Below are 17,490 nucleotides of genomic sequence, written 5' to 3'. Positions count from 1 at the left end.
CTCGGTTTTAACATCAGCAAGACCTATGCCCACATATGTGTGTGAAACGTTCTCACTCTGCATGCACCTTCCCTGATTCTGTATTCCCGTTTTAATTTACAACATCATAACACTGAAATACTGAAACAACGTTACTCCCAGAGAGTTGGGACTGACTGTAGAGACTCACAGCACATGCAATAGCCTCTTAACAGAGAGCCTGCCCTGCAACTGAATCCAAGGCTAGAAGAGAACATGACTCTCCCCGGCAGCCACGAGGGGCTGAAGGTAGAGGTCAGGTCCCTGCCTGGCCTTCAGAGAAGCCTGCTGTCTTGACAGGAAGAGAAGGATGGGAAGATCTGCCACACCTCAGCACATCATCTACCTGGAGCAGGGCTCCCTTCCTCTTGGAGTGTAGGGAACTCTACTGAATTCACTCAGCAGCGAGGTATCAACTTGCAGTATGGTGCTCTTCACTTTATTGAAACAAAGTGCCTGAGTCAGGCCACTTATAAAGAAAAGCAGTAGGTGGAGCTCTTTCCCAAAAAAAAGAGCTTCTGAGTGACATCTAAGGATGACCTCCACTGGCCGAGTCCTGAGGTACACAAAGCAGTTCATGGAAAAGGGCAAGATGCACACATGCAAGGTATGACCAAAAAATGGAGTGTGCTTCATTTTCAAAATTAGTTACAGTGAAAGACACAGCACCACAAGTCCCCACAAAATCCTCTCCTCACTCCGAGCATACTCCCTCCACTTCCTGCAGCAGCTCCAGAGTCCTCTTAGCTGGCTGTCCTGGCCACCTCCGTGTCCCAAAGAGATTCAGAAACATACATTTCTCCTTTGAAGTCCTTTTGGCTTTCAGGGAGCAGGAAGTAGCATAGTGCCAGATCCCATGACTAAGGCTGGCAGTTTTTATTACACCTCCTAAAGACACCCAGAGAGAGGACTTTCAGAGCTGCTGCAGAAAGTGGCAAGAACCACTGGCTGAGTGTGTTTGAAGTGAGGGGAAGAATTTCGAAGGGACTCTGTGGCATTGTACCTTTTCCAACTTTTAAAAATGCAGTCAGGCATTCACCCCCTTTTTCAAATCACCCTGTGTCTCTACACCCTCTGGTCTCACACTGTCCTTTCACAGGCTGCCACTGCAGGCTTAATCAAGCAGACACCACAGCCTCCCCTCCGCCCACCCCGGCAGGTTGTTTCCACCTTGTTCACACCTGATGGTGGGGATTCAGCAGGACTAGGGACTCTCAAATCACTGCTGAGCACCTCAGTGGCGCCCTAACTGTCAGACTCCCACACAGGGGACTCAGTTCTAACTTCCCACTGAGTCAGGACATCGATAACCACCATCTGCCCCCACTGCAAACTGCACATTCCAAGACAGCCACAGTGCGGCTCTTGCGTCATGTCGTGTCTAATATGGAGCAGAATCCCAGCAAAAAATCTTTCAGTGAAACACACAGCAGATCAAATTATCTAATGTGAGACTAGAGCTACTGAAAAATAAAGGTTAAAAAGGCCTGCGAGTACACTAGTGTACTGAAAGGGTAAAGGAGAGGATAATGTGCCAAGATATACATCACTGTAGCTGAGGAGGGAAACTGTAAATTCTGCTGGACGAGTACTTCCAGATTCTTCCCAACACAGGGCATGGCCGCAGGTACTCACCCGCTATCGGTGAACAGAAACTCCAGGTGGGTCATGAACACTTCCCAGCAGGAGATGCCGCAGCGCTGAGCCAGGAAGAGCACAAGGCTATACACGGTCTCCTCTAGCGTTCTTCGGGACAGCCGGCAGGCACAGGGGAGGGAAGCAAAGAAACACAGGACTTGGTGGGCAGAGGGCACTGGAGGGTGCAGATTCAAGACACCTTGCAGGAAGTGGGTTTCAGAGCTCGTTCCCCACTGTAGCGAGAGCCGTTCACCTGCATCTGGTCCACACGGGTGGCTCCCAACCGACCTTCCCCCAGGGCCTGCTCACTAAGCTCTGTCCCCAGGCCTGTCTGGAGCTGTGCTGGGCTGCACCCTGTGACAAGGTCTCACTAAGCCATTGAGAGGCTGGGCTCTAACTCGAGACACTCCTGCCTCAGCACTCCTGCCTTTGGCATCTGCACCCCCACACCCAGCTGTGTGGATGCGTTTACCCCTTGACACAGCTGGGAAGGAACCAGAGTGTCACACACTCTTCAACGCTGCCTGCTTGGCCACTGAGACGGTGTCATCCAAGAGGTGCAGACAGTGAAAGACAGGCACGCAAAGGAAAGAACTTGGCTGTTAAAAATGGCAACAAAGAGCAAGGAAACCAAGGCAGCTGCAGGACACAGTGTGAGGGAAGCAGCAGAGAGGACAGCGTAGGTTACACAGTTCGTCTACCTGAGACACAGAAATCCAGATCAGAATTGGCCACACTGCCAACCTGCGGAACACTGCGGCATTTTAAACAAGCCATCCAAAGACCGCAGTGTGGTTTTGTACGCAACAGAATGTAGAGGAGAGTCTATTATATATTTATCAAAAGCATGTATTTGTACTCTAGGACATGCTTCAAACAGCATATGCTAGCTAGACACTTTAAAGGAAAACAGGCCCAGCAAAATGTAACTAAGGATCTCAGACACCACTCCCTGAACGCCTTCATTCTGCACAAAGACCTCTCAGAAGGTGCGGGAACTCGGCATGAGGCTCAAGAGCCAACCAAAGAGAAGTGCTCGGGCTGAGAATCAGCACCTGGCTGCGTGGCCAGCCCAGCTCCTCAAAGCTCTGAGAGCCTCCAAAAGAGTTGCTGCAGCGTTGCCGGTAGCTGTTCTTGTAATCCACGAATGAGCCCCCAAACTTGAGTTCAAAAAATGAGGGAAAAACATATTTTAAAAAGGCAGTGCTGATTTATCCTGGGCCCAGCGACACAGTGCAGTTGGAGACTGTAAAAGCTGTGTGTCTTGTTCCTCTATATTTGCCACCTTTAAGTATATATCACTATAAAGTAAGAGGGTCGTGGGTGTGGATCAGGATATGGCTAATGGGGAAGATCCTGTTTTCCTCAGCAGAGAACAGAGGAGTCTAGCAGCAATTAACAACCCTTGTTACCTTATTTTAGCACCACATCTGTTATTTGTAGTGGGCCGCAATGGTTAACATATCAATTAGGTCACCCAGAGGGAGAAGGGAGAAGAAAAACGTATACAGAACAGTTAGAGTCACATTACAGGTATTTTGGTATAATACAAAGATAATGAAGCTCTTTTTTCTAGTGTACAACAGCTGCCAAACCAGGCACTGAGTGGCTATACAACCAGGAACCTCCAGGAGAAGAGGGTGAGTGACAGGGACTGCGTGTCCCTGCACATCTCTGCTTACCCCTGCATGGTCCTGGGATCTCCCCACACCCTGCATGGTCCTGGCTAGGCATCTCTAGTGGGAAACAAGGCCAAGCCAGTATGAAATTATCAGCTATCCCAACAACTCAGCTTCTTTCTCAAGGATGTAAATGAAGATGGGTGACCACCCTTCTTGTCATCAGGCTCACTGTTAGTTTAAAGCACCATGGACGGAGCAGAGTCACTCTCTGTGGAGAGCGATTCCACTTCAGTCCCAAGGCCGGGCACAGTGCTGCCCTGAGGGGCAGGAAGAGGGCATTGAGGAGGTGTGACGCTCTGACTCAGGACAGCGCCTGCTCAAAGACGCAAGCTACCAGCTACAGAACTTGGGCCACTGACTGCATATCCCTGAGCACCTACTCTCCCAGCTAAAAAAAGGGAAACCACATTCCATCTCAACATCATCAAGGAGGACGAGTGACAGATAAAGTCTCTGGAGTACGCCTGAGGCCTTTACCCTGCTAAGCGTTCAGAGACTTGTGGTGTGAGAAACACAACATCCCAGGTTGCAAACCAGCACCAACGAAGGTGGGCGCGCAGCCTCCCCTTCTGACAGGGGCACTTCTCACTGATCAAAACTAGACAGCAAACATACACTAAGTTTTCAAAGCCAAGGCAACACCTGCTCAGAAAGCATCAAAATGCACCATCCTCCCACAGGGGCTGCACCTCCCTTGAAGGGAGGAGGCCCATAGGAGAAGCACAGCCACTCCTGGCCTCTGATAGAGGTGACAAGAGTAGTGGCCTCTCTTCCTCTTCCTTACAGAAGCCCAGGGCAGGCAAAGGCACCTGCAGAGACCACGTCTGGTCCTAACATATTATGTTAATGGGATCTAATTTATACACAACTCAGACATTAAACTGCCAGCACTCAAACTCGAGATCCTCCTGCCTCAGCCTCCCCAGAAGCTGAGATTACAGGCGTTCACCACCATGCCTAATTGACATGTACTTGGGAGAGTGAGATTTTCAGCAATCTGACTTTTAAAAGTCCATCAGTAATCATGTCACCTGTCTCTGACCCTCTCCTACTTCCTCTACCATGTCATCATCCTGGTACAGGGGAATCAAAGGCTTGGGGAACTTTACAACCAGTAGTCTCAGCACTTGCTGAGTCGCAAGCATCTACTGCTGTTTGGAAAGACATATGCATCTCTTCTATGGCCAGGAGGAGGGGCCAAGCTCTGGACAGCTGCAGCACTCATGGGTCATCAGAGGACTAAGACGAGCATTCTGACAGCTCCGTCTGTGCGCATCTCGGACCCAGCCCCTCGAGACACAAAGGTGCCCTTACTCTGCCAGCCCAAGGATGGTCTCCCTCTTGTACTGGTCATCAGTGGTGAAGCGCTGCACGTCCACGCCCTTCCCCAGGCCCTGCAGGAGCTGTGCCTGTGTTAAGTCCAGAAGCTGCTCATTGTAGTGGTGCAGCTGCACGGTGAGTGGGGCCAGGGCCTCCGGCCAGGCTTTGAGTCCACAGTGAGTCACATGCCTGGTGACCATCCCGATCACCTCTTTGGGGTCAGCCTGCGGAAGGAATGGATGATCCATTGGACATGTATTATGGCAAGATGAGCATGGGAGGTCAGAGAGGGTAGTGCCCACCCACACCCACTGGCCCTTCAGCTGTGGACACCTAACCAAGGCTCACCTTGCCTGAAGCCAGCACAGATAGCAGGCACAGCGGGCTGCGAAGACAGGATATGGATCTGGGACGCATTCAGTGCCTCTGCTCTGTGCCTCACCTGGAAAACCTCTCCCACTTTTAAAGCAAGACCTCTGGCTCTTTCGGTCCTGAACTAGCATGCACCTGTACTACAGAAAACCCCAGAATCTACCCTGGTTCTCGGAAACACACCACTAACTCAGGCAAGCAGTCAGCATCTCTAGGGGTAGCAAGCCTAACACACCAGACCCACACAAGAGACTGACCAGGGTCCAGTCTGTGTTGCCAACTACACCTGAGAGTCTCCCTTGCTCCTCTTAAGGAAACAGCTGCAAGCGTGGGTAAAAATCATTTAAAGAAATCTTTAAATGCAGCAGCAGGTGGACTGAGCAAGTCAACCTTATTCTATTTAATTTTTCCCTACCCCTATGCAGATACTAAGTCCTATTCCTAAAAACCACAAGGAAACATCTTCAGTCAAAACACCTGTATCTGAATAACATACATAATAAGCTAGACAGCCACCTTTCATCCATTTAGAAAATTTTCTGTGTGCACATATTACGTACCAAGGGAGGCACTACCATCATACATGCCCTGCCCCCCAGAAACTCAGTCTATTCGGAGGACACTGAGCTATTGACTGTACACAGTGTGACACAGTAAGCACAGGGTGCTAGGGAACTACAAGAATGGGACTTGGGCAAGTGTCAGGAAGTCTCCTTAGAAGAGTTTATATCTTAGCTAAGTCCTCAGGTACCAGTAACAGAAAGGCCAGTGCTACGGTCTAGATCTAAAAAGTCCCCCACAAAATCTCCTGTGTTCAAACGAGACTGAACCCTATGGGGGACCTAGAAGGTATGGATCACAGTGCTGTGCTCATTGTGAATCCGTCACGGATGAGTCCAGGGCTGAACGTGCTGCAGGGTCTGGTTGGAGGTGGTCACTGGGGTGTGACCTGGAAGGGTATGCCCCCAGCTCCTCCCTTCTGCTTCTTGTCTGCCATGGATCAAACAGCCCTTCTCTGCCACACTGTTGTACCATGCCCCTTCAGCCTCAGATCTAGCTAGCCAGGGACTGAGCCCACAGAAACCGTGAGGCAAATCAATCTAGCCTCCTTTGAGTTACAGGTGTCAGGAATTTTTGCCTGAGTGATGAAAAAGTGACAAATACAGTCACTGAAAAACAGGAAGACAACTTCTAGCAAAGGCTAGAGCATGTGCTAAGTCCTATGTGGCTACAGCCAAAGGGAAAAATGGAGTAGACAAACCAAATCTAACTGTAACTGGAGAGTACTTAGGAACCAGCTGCATAGACACTACTTCTGGCAATGGATTTGGATACAAGGGGTTCCCATGCCTCAGTTCTCAGTGTGGCTATGGCTGCCTTTTAACTTAGTCTCCTTCTATCTGCTGGCTGGACCTCTCATGGGACCACTCTGAACTTCCACCATGGGCACAGTGACTTCTGCAGCTCCCTGGGCTAAGGACAGCACTCAGAAGCCAGCTTGCTTGTTGACACCAGCTCTGCAGGCTGGGCTGATGTGCACTGTATCTCCACACTCATCACCAGCCTCAACAGCACAATACCTCACTTGACATTCTCTCTGCATTCTGATGTAACTTGTGATACAAACTCTGTTGCAGTCAGTAGTTACAGAGGAACAGATTTACTACAGGATGCATAATGCATAGGATTATTTTATAATTTTCACCCGAAGAGTCAAATGCAGAAGAGTGAAAGAAATCTGTCTACACGCTAGAGACCCAAAGAATACAGCTGAGGGCCTGGATCCTATGGCAATGTCCTGCACGAGTCCAGATGAAAACATAGAGCCCATAACAATGTCTCCCACAAGTCCAACTGGAGGCCTAGAGCCCACAACAAAGTCTCATCCAAGTCTGTATGAAAGATCAGCAGTAGGAAAGCCCAAAGCTCAGTGGTGGAAGCTAGAAAGTCTGCATCAGCAGGACAAAGGATCTGAGCCAGCAGGCTGAGGGATCGGCATAGGAGTAAGGAAGCAATGCATGTAGTAAAGACCAGACCTCCCTTAAAAAAACCATAGCCATCCCCAGTGACAGCAAGAACCCAAGCTCCTCCAATAATGATAGCAGCTGAGTTCACAGCAGGAAAGCCAGCAAGACAAGCTTCTCCAGAAGATCAAACAGTGCGCCATCTCCGCTCCAGTTCTCTTTTTAGCTGTTGGCAACCATCCTCAGGTGGATCTTCCACACCCAGCACCGCACTCAGTTCCGTGTTTCAAGTTGACCATTAGTTAAACCTCCACAAACCTCCAGGCCAGGTGGAGAGGAGTCCTACCAACTGGCAGCACAGAAGAATGTGCATAATTGCCACTGCCAACACCTACCAAGGGTCTTATGTGCCCTGCAGAAAGTTTCTGGTCCCTGCAGAGCAACTTTCATATTCACATGTGGCAGAAAGAATGCACAAAGAGACACTCTCTTCTTTGCATTGAAGAAGTAACACTGGAAATCAGCACAGTGTGCCCAGCTTAACAGCAAGGGGACCTTGTACAGCGACTTAATAACTACAAACCCCACCATGTTACCTGCAAACCAGCAATGACAAACAGCTTCCATGTTGAGGCGTCCTGGGATGCAGTGAGTATGAAACCAAGGCAGGCAGGTGCCATGAAGGACAAGATTGAAACTTGGTTACTCTATTAACCAAATGGACCTGAGCTCATTCTCAAGGAACTGAGAAGCAGTGACTGGCAGAGGAGTGCGTAGGCACCATCCATGCAATGGCAGGCCAAGGCCAGCATCCTGGGGCTCTGCACAGAACTCAGCTGATGCCCTTGCCTAGTTCTGGCACACGGTGTCCTCAGATGGCAAAAAACTTTGACCCAGGATCCCCCAACACTAGAAGCCTGCCATGGCTCCTATCACCACCATAAACTCAATCCTTGTGGATCCCTCCAGGTGTGGAAAGAAGGAAGGTCTATGCCTCTCACCTATTGCCTCTACTAGATATTTACTGCTTTTCTCAAAATGCTCCACCTCCCGGCCACCCAGCACTCATTTCCTGTCTCTCATGCACCTCCGCAGGTGCAGCATCCTTGAGTTTCTACAGCATTTGCTCTCACTGGGCCTCGGAGTTGCCCAGTGACTGCAGAGGGGACAGAGGCTGGAGACAGGGAGGGCCAGCTGCCTTTGCCCACCGTCCTATCTGCTCCACACACCTAGGTTCCCATTTAGAGCGCACACAACCCTTTCCTCCACAAGTTCCATGGCGAGACTTGTCAAAGGAAAGCCTTTGGCTCTTAGCAAGACTGCAAAGGGCTTTATGGGTAAGTTTCAAAATTGTTTGTGGTTCAGTATCAGAGTGATACTGTAAAATATCACAGACTATAAAAAATATAAGCATAAAAAAACACCAAAAACTTAAAAATGTAAGGTGGGATGAACTGACTTATTCTATGTTATTATGGTTGATACACTGTATCAATTTCAGAGAGTTAGAAGTTTAACTGACTCAGCAAGGAGCCAGAATCCTTACTTTGTAAATATTCTCATCCTGTACAAGAGGAGGGCACAGAGACTTTGTGAGTGGTACACCTGCCCTGGAGGGAGGGCATGGCTGGTATACAATGTAAGGGAGGAAAAGAGGCTTGTTCTTCTCTCCTTTTTGCTCTGGCTGCTGCCTTGAAGTGTTGCCTTAGTGCCACACCACCTTGCCTTGCAGCCAGCTGATTATGGACTGAAACCTCCAAAAACTGTAAGCTAAATAAACCTTCCCTTCCTTAATTTTGGGTGTTGGGTATTTTGTCCCAGCAATAAGAGAAAAGTAACCAAGACACTATTTTCCTCCCAAATGTGGCAATTCAGTTCTTCAGGAGGGTAATTGAAATACAATTTCTCTAACGAATATGGTCAAATCATTTTGAAAACAAAATATGGCATAAATATCCATGACAACAGAAAGCTGACTCGATCTACTGCTCATTAGTAGGGATACTAAATCCATTCTGGTTCAATGGTCTCCATTTCTGGGTAATATTGTCTGGAAATTTTTAAACAGGTGGTATGTTTCCACTCTAGGGTTGTTATTTTGCTTGAGATAATTTTCTACTTAGTATTTTCAATTAATAGCTTTAAAAAACTCATTCTAGAAACAGTCTACCATAAAGTTTGAATTTTACCTCTGCTTCATTAGACACTATAGACTATAAAACTAAATGTTTCCATTTTTAACTGATTTCATCTTCTAAACCCTACAAAGAATGCTACAAAGATCACACTTCAGGACATATTTTACCACAGTTATAAAGGTAAGAGTCAAGTGGGAAAAGTCCAGGTACTGCACACATGTAACTTCCATCTAATATATAAATATGTATATCCTGCCAGGTATAGTGGTGCATACCTGTCATCCCAGAACTCAAGAAGCAGAGGCAGGAGGATTGCTGTGAGTCTAAAACAAGCCTAGGGTCGGCCTCCCCTGCCCAGGGTGGGGAGAAGCAGCAGCCAAGATGACACCTGCGCCCACAGAGATGCACAAAACGGCCCAAAACCCAGAACTCTGAACGCGGCTGCTGCAAATATCAACTTCCAAGGAGGCTGTGTCAGGAAGTACGTGGGAGAAGAAGCCCGGGCTCGCTGAGACCCAACCTGTCATGTGCAGGGTTCAGGTGCCAGCTCCTGTGGGCTCTGCCGCCGCAGTAAGTGACTGACGGTCACTGACTGCATTTCTGTGCTTTTCTCTCCCTGAACATGACATCATGGGATGGTGACACCAACTGTAATACCTGTAGAAAATGCCACGGTACCAGTGGCACAAGTGCGACACTCGGGGGCTTGGTGCTATCTCCTGTCCTTGGTGTCCTGTGTCCTGCTCCCATGATCTGGTCTTCTTCCTACCGCCTTGGCCAGCGCCCTCCAGACCCCATTTTCACAGCACATTCCTCCTCGCTCTCTCACACCCCACTCCTGTTACTTTGCTTCTGTTTGAATATATATCTGATTTACTTATCTTATTTCTGATGCTTCTTTCCCCAGGACAATGTCATTCCTAATCCAGGGAATTGTTTCTTTTCTTGCAGCTCTGGGGGTTAAACCTAGCACCTTGTACTGAGTTGCGTCCCCAGCTCTTTTATTTTTCTATTTTGAGACAGGGTCTCACTAAACCATGAAGTTGTCTAGGCTGGTTTGAATTTGCAATCCTCCTGCCTCAGCCTCCTGTAGTAACAGGTATGGGCCACTATGCCCAACTAGGGGGAAGCTCGGACTCTGTTCACCACAGGATGGGGGTGGCAGGGCCAGGCCTCTCACGCCACTCTGCCTGTGCACTGGGACCAGAACACTTTGGTGTATCCACAGTGCAGAGAGGTTTTCACTCAAAAGGTAACAGTAAAGACATGTGTGTGACGTGAAAGCTGGGGGAGTCCTGTTACAGCAGGAATACTATGTGCCGACATTCCATCTGTAAATCACTTTTATATCTTGGCTTAGAAATAGAGTGCAGAACTCTCAAAAAATCACGCTGGCCCCTTTCTTGAATTAGGACAACCACCTTCTTTTTGGGTAACGAATTGAAGCACCAATCCTCCATTTAGCCTCTTCCACTGCATTAGCATTTCCCAAACAAGAACCCAGTAAAAGAAAGCACACAAAGAAAAGCCGGGAAGAGTCACAGGCACAGCAAGTGTGAGAAGCTCTACTTCTCAGTGCAGATGGATGGCAATGGTGCCCCGAGGGCTGTGGGCTGCACCTGGTTAGGAAGAGCTCGAACCCACCCGCCTCGGGAATATGGTGGAGCCAGGGCACTCACTCTGTACAGAGGGTGGCACTTGTCACTGAAGCCGGGCACCAGGTGGGCGTAGATCTGGAGGCTGTAGTAGTACACTGCCAGCTGGAGGGACAGGGCTGAGTGTGCCTGCTTCTCAAAGTACCTGTTCGCATCTAACACCTAGGGAGGAGCGGGATGTCGTCAATGCGGATGAAGGAAGTGAGCAGGAGACTACAAGCCACTCCGTCACTTGTCATTACCCCAAGAATCTGGTACAAGCTTCCATCCCGTCACCCAAGATTAAGCTACGCTTAAATTTGATGGCGTGAAAATTGAGAAGACGCCATTAGGCAGGCACTCTGAGGGACAGGTGGATGAAAGACAGGCTTTACACTAGGCTGCAGGATTCCCTCCATAGACTCGACGGGGTCCTCTCAGCTGTGGTGAGCATGAGCAGGCGAGACACTTCCACTGAGAAGGGTCCCCAGAACAGAGCCCTTGGGTTCTTTAAAACTCTCCATTTGTGAGGACCAACTTACCTGTGGTAAGGCGAGGAGGTAAGCAAGGGCCAAGGTCATGTCACTGGGCAAAGCGTCACTCGCCAGCTGCAGGAGAACTGAGACAGGGGCAAGTGTTACTGTGTGTGGGACCCTCGCACGTTCACATGGACCACCACACTTGCACACTTGCAGCAGATAATTATCTCACAAGGTTCTTTCATAGAAACCCCTGGCACCATCTGAACACAAATCTTATAACCTGCATTAAGCAGTGACCCTGCCCAGAGGAGGGAACCCACTGGGACAGTGTCAGGTGGGGTGAAGGTATCCATGGCCACGGTTCCAGAGGCCGCATCCTTTTACAGGCCAGGCTGTAAAATTCTGCATGTGGTGACAGCCAATGTGAAAGGCAGTCACACGAGTACTGAAGTGTCCTGAAATCAGAGCCATAAACGCAGCCCAGCGCGGGCAAAGGCAGGATGAGCCTCTTGATTATGACACTACTGCCATGACTTCACTCTCTGAGAACAACCCTCTTCATCATCCACGCAAAAAGTCAATCATCTGCTCTTTGCATGTCGTTAAACTATCCCTAACAGCTTCTTTACAAAATTTTATGAGTGAAAACCCACCAGTGTCATGGCTTTAATAAAAGAGAGCACCTTGTCAATAAATTCTGTGCTCATATGTGGCTAGTATTAATAAGTAAGCATTCTACATACTGAGGGCTTAAGTGAAAAATACCAGGTGCTCATGGATAATCAATGTAAAGGCTTCATTTTTAAAACACAGGTTCCCAAGCTTTTCACTGAAGAAGGAGAGTGGCACCTAAAGCACCCAAAGTAAGTGATATCTGACTTCAGAAATACCCCAGATTTCCGTTGGTCAGATGAGTATTTCAGTCATTTGCATAATAACCGAGTAGAGCTGATATCCATGCCAGTGATGATGAACCTCTTAAGAGATTTCAATGATAGAAACAGCTCGCTGAGGCACACATGCTACAGGATCACACCGTAGAGACGGTGTGCTGTGGCTGTGTCTCCATGTCCCCCAAAGCCCCACAGAGGCACAGATGGGACTTCTTCAGAGGTGGCTCATCTAGAGTGTGTGATGCTGCGATGGATTCATGGTGCAATGCTAGGCTCTCAGGCACTGCCTGCCCTTAGTAGCCTAGGTAAGATAGGAGGGACAGAAAGAGCTGGGGTCAACCCTTGTAGCTTTGCTACCTTCTGAGATCATAAACTGTTTCTCCTCTGTGATGTCCATGCCACCCGGCCTTAGAGCCAGCCGATTATGGCTGAAAACTCTACCACCTGTGAGCTAAATAAATCTTTCCCCCTTTAACTTTGAGTGTTGGGTATTTTATCACAATTCAATGTCCTCCATAGATGATTCATAGGATAAAACATGAGCGTTCTCTGTACTTCTCTAAATATCCATTTCCTGTGTATTTTCCAAACTGCGTGAACCAAATGGATGGCCAATCAAGACTCCAAAAAACCTGCATAGTTTAGGAGACATTTTCCAAACAAAGTCACTCATTTCAGAGCCCATTTCCTAATTCACTCAAGATACATGAAAAACATTTGTGAACTAGACACAACTGTAAGATAAGGACCAGAGTCCCTGCGCTTCCGGAATGAATGTGTTAGAACAAGAGAAAAGGTGCAGATAGATAATTTGAAAATACAATACGAAGGCCCCCAAACAAATTTTGTATGAGCAATTATGGGCACAAAGGCATACAGTATTAGTGACTGTATCCTAGAATACTATTAAAAACTGAAGGATGGACAGATTAAGCTGTGAATTTGGGTATTACAAGATAAAGCGAGAAAAACTATGTAAACTCAGTCCACAAGAGGCCCTGGACTCCTTGGTAGGAGTTACACACAATTACACACTATACAAACTCCCCCGCACACACAGCCCACAGCTGCCACTTGGTGCTGATGTCCAACAGACATGTGTCGAGCAGTGCTTCCAGCCCCCGCTGTAAGAGGAAACCCAACTGTGTCCCCTACTGATAATTCCTCCATCTCATTTTTCTGCTGGTCTTTATTGCATGACCTTCAACTGCAACCTCGCCAAGTCATTCTCCACGTCCACCTTAATTTTCTTCAGCTACTTTCCCTCGTTATGCACAGAAGAGGCCAATTTTCAAACAAGCATATCTGAAGCCACTCATCAAAATTATCCTGTTCTGGAGGAGGAATCCCCGAGGGGCAGTGAATTTCCAGGCTGCTGCAGGACTCTCCTTCGTGTAGCGTGGGCAGAGCCAGGCTCAGGCCCACCTGGGAACTGAAGTCCCATTATTAACCATCTTTGGGTCCCATCTTTTCTGTCATAACATCAACTCAATCTTCCCCTCATTTACCATCCATCTAGCTCTTTCCATAAATCAAGGCGTCCTCAAGTGATGACAATGTGCTGCCACTAAAGACGTTCTGAAAAGTACCCCACAGACCTGAAACGAATGCCACACAGAAACAAACAACGGAAAACAAAGCCAACCAGAAGGGCAATAACGCTGAGGAGGGACACGCCCACGGACGTATCCCCAGGGCAGGGACTGCATCTGTCACTAAGTTCCCACAGACATACTTTTACAGCAGTCTTACTAGATCACACATGCTACTCACAGACATAGCACATGCTAACATTTCTGAATGTGTGTAATGAAATACAAAGCTTATACTAAGCCCAAGGGAAGGGAGGAAACATTGCAGTGATTTCTGTGAGCTGGAAGTCATGAGGAAACTTGACCTTGGGTTCACCTACAAGGCAGCATCACTCTCACCAGGCAGTAAAAACCCTCACTCCAACTCAGGAAAGCTGCTCTGAATCACTAACAGCCGCACAGCTGCAAGGGCTGCACTTTTATTTTAGATATTTACAATGATTTGATACCCCGGGTCTAGACGTTTCCTAGGTGAGCTGGCAACAAGCCTGGAGCACAGCCTGTCATCCAGGCGACCACCCCAGAGTCCCTTTGAGCACTCCTTGTCCTGGCAGAAGCACCCCCGAGGCCAGGCCTCCTGCCTAAGTACTCGACCTGGCCACAGCAGTCACCTCAGCACACAGCAACTGGCACGAGTGCTCCGTCTCTCAGACCTCGTGTCACCTGAGTAATCTTTTTCTTGGTTTTGGTTTACCTTTTGTGAGATCCTTAAGCTCACATGCATGTAACCTGCAAGCGACATAAGAAAGCAAAGCACCATGGACCAGGTATGCCGACACTCATCCACAGCAACTCGCATACCCGCTGCACTGGAGGTCACACGTTACCGTGACCCACCAGGCAATAAAAAGGAAAGAAAGAAGCAACGAGGAATAATTCAGTGGAGGAAGGGTAATGCTAGTACAGTTTTATACAGAGGTCTTCTAAACCCCACCAGGAATTAGATAACAGGCTTTTGGAGAAAGAACAAACACAGCCCAGACTGCAAGATTAAACTTCGTAAGGAAAACATACAGCTTAGAAACAGAGGGAGCTGATAACGGTCGTAAAAACCTCCAGGATCCAGAACCCACACAGTGAGTGGGGAGCAGTACTGATCTCTCCTCTTCCTGTATGTAAATACTGATTAAAGAAAATTATTATTTTTAAAAGTTATACCATCAGTCTTGGGGGGAAATTGCAGTTCTATTGCCCACATATGCTTTTCTGCCCTTACTCAACACAGTGATGGCTCAGGCGGCCTGGCTGGCACTATCCCAGTACGCTGGCAGCAAGAGGAGACAGAAATATGTGATGGGAGTCGCAGACAGAACTTCCAAAGACACTACCCACTGCTCTGGCCCAGAATACAGACTCAATGGCTGGAGGAGCAGCAGCCTTTGAATCGTGAGGTACTCACTAGGATGGTAGGAGGGAGAGGAAGCAAAAGGGAAGAATAAAGTCACGGGATAAACACTGAAGCCCTAAAGAGAAATAAAGATGATAAGGAGGAAACAGTGCACTTCCTTCTTTTTCAGGAACTTTACGTCTATGCCACCACACAGAAAACTCCTTAAATTGGCTGGGTGTGGCAGTGCACACCTGTAACCTCAGCACTCAAGAGACTGAGGCAGGAGAATCACCCTGAGGCCCAGGAAAGGGATACATAGTGAGTTCAAGGCCAGCCTTAGTTACAGAACGAGAACCCGTCTTAAAAAAAATCTAACTAGAAAAAAGAAAATCCTTATAATCAATCAGATCTATAATTGATTAAAATAAAAGAAAGAAAGAAACAGGTATTGAGCACCTGATACCATCTGCTAAGGGAATTACTTTAGACTAAGAATTACATCTTATACATCCTTTTAATTCCTGTATTGGCATCCACAGAAATAACAGGTTCTTAGTAAACGCTTTAAAGTGAACGGAGGCATAAATGGTACTGTTGGCTCTGACATTTGGAAACTACTGAAAACTGCACTACTGTTTCCTCATCCATCCATATGCGGTGGCACAAGAAACACCAAAATGACACCCAGAATTTGGAGGCAGATTTATTTACGTCAATGGGCACTGATGGGAATCACTCCCAGAATATCAGGCCCTGATGTCCGGTGATCTAGGACTTTTATGTGATGCACAAGCAGGAGGTACAAAAGTGAGACAGAAAAGCCTGGCCATTCTTCTGGTCAGCTAGTGGGGTGAGATCATTAGTTCCAAGGATAGATTCATGAAGTCTGGTACAGTCAGGCATCTTGTATGTTCGGTTATGCTCTTATAGTTACAGGAGTCAAGAAAGTGATTATAAGACCGTGAAGCAGTTACAGAGCAAGGCAGTTTAGAAGCTAACAAAGTTCTACTCTCTTGTACAACTTTTCCCCTTCACATCCACCCAGGCTCGTGGTTCTTTAACACTGCGTCAGGGTGGGGAGCCACCCCTCTTACCTTCTGTGGTCGGAAACCCTTCATTCCCATCTGTCTCGGCCTCTGCCAGTTTCCCAGTCCTCAGCAGCACCTCCCTTGGCAAAGCTCTCCACAGGGGGCTGCTGACAGGTGTCGAAGGGCATGCCAGACTGGACAAAAGCAAGGTCCACCTTTTAACGGGTATCTTTTTTAAGAGTTCTTAGAAGACAAAATTGTAGGATGCTACAACTTCTGGCAACTTGAACAGTAACTTCTCACTAATGTGTACCATTTTATCTAGCATTTCAGATGATTTTCATTTCATAAATGTCTTCATGTGTCTGAAATCATCCACATAAAACCAATGAATGTCACAAGCTAGCACTATGCCTAGGAAGTACACTTGCAGGAGAATTTCAGTTTTCCTTTACACCGTCCACAGTAGACAACAGGAAAGCCTGTGTGTGAGAGATACTGCTCTTACCTCAGCAACAAAGGGATTCGCCATGACTGATTCATAAAAAGGATGACATCCTTGCTTTTCTAGGTCTTCATTGACTACAGTTCCAGCTGAGTAAGAGCCACCAAATTCTTGCCCCTAAGCAAAACAATGTGAAGACTAGTGTCTGAAATGGGCATGGGCCAGGGAAGGAAGGGGATTTCAGGAGAAACCTGAGGTGCCTCTGTGACTGGATGGGGTCGGACACAGACATCCAGCAAGGGGCCTATGTGTGACAGCACACAGAAGAGCAGCACTTCGACCTGCTGCTAGCACCTCTTGTTTTCTGGTTCCTCTGACCTCAGTCAGAAACATCAAGCAGCCATCCTCACACACAGAGTGAGTCCTCCTCCTCAGTGCCAGGACAGTGACTCCAGGTGGTCATCTTGTGTATCTTGCTGCCCAGCTGGAAAAACCAGTAAAGAGCCAAGAGCTGAAGATCTGAAGGAGGCTGACTAACACCAGTCTTTGAGATGTTAATCAGTCTTCAGCACTTCACTGAACCACCCTGCTTGCATCCTGGGGCCCAGGGTCCTCGAGGCCAGGTAGGCTACCTGAGGGATCCACTCTGCCCAGCCCAGCTCAGCCCAGCCACCACTCAAGCCTGACCTATTCATAGCAAGGGAACAGTGACACTGCCTCTTTCCTTCGCTGATGCTTTCACAGCTACTCTCACCCACACACACCTTGAAGACTTGTTCTCAGCCTCCCCGAGAACAACCCCATAGGTTCCTTAGCAGAGTTCATTATGGTCTTTATGATCACCTCAGATAGACTTAAGTTCCTCACTGGAAGAACCAAGTAAGAGATACTCTACCAGATGAGTGCAACTACCTCCTGCCAAGCACTAGGAGGGAAACAGCAAAGATGCTGCTG

General features: G+C 48.0%; 1 pseudogene; it reads right to left on the bottom strand.

Annotated features, from left to right (window-relative positions):
• Positions 1 to 17,490, bottom strand: part of LOC100714246 (NBAS subunit of NRZ tethering complex-like) — a 188,411-nt pseudogene that overhangs the window by 73,349 nt on the left and 97,572 nt on the right.

The sequence above is a fragment of the Cavia porcellus genome, unplaced genomic scaffold (genome assembly GCF_034190915.1).
Source record: "Cavia porcellus strain 051 isolate PalLab524CR breed Dunkin Hartley unplaced genomic scaffold, mCavPor4.1 scaffold_38, whole genome shotgun sequence".
NCBI classification, from domain to species: domain Eukaryota; kingdom Metazoa; phylum Chordata; class Mammalia; order Rodentia; family Caviidae; genus Cavia; species Cavia porcellus.
Note: the sequence above shows the minus strand (reverse complement) of the source record. Positions and strands in the feature narration are given on the sequence as shown.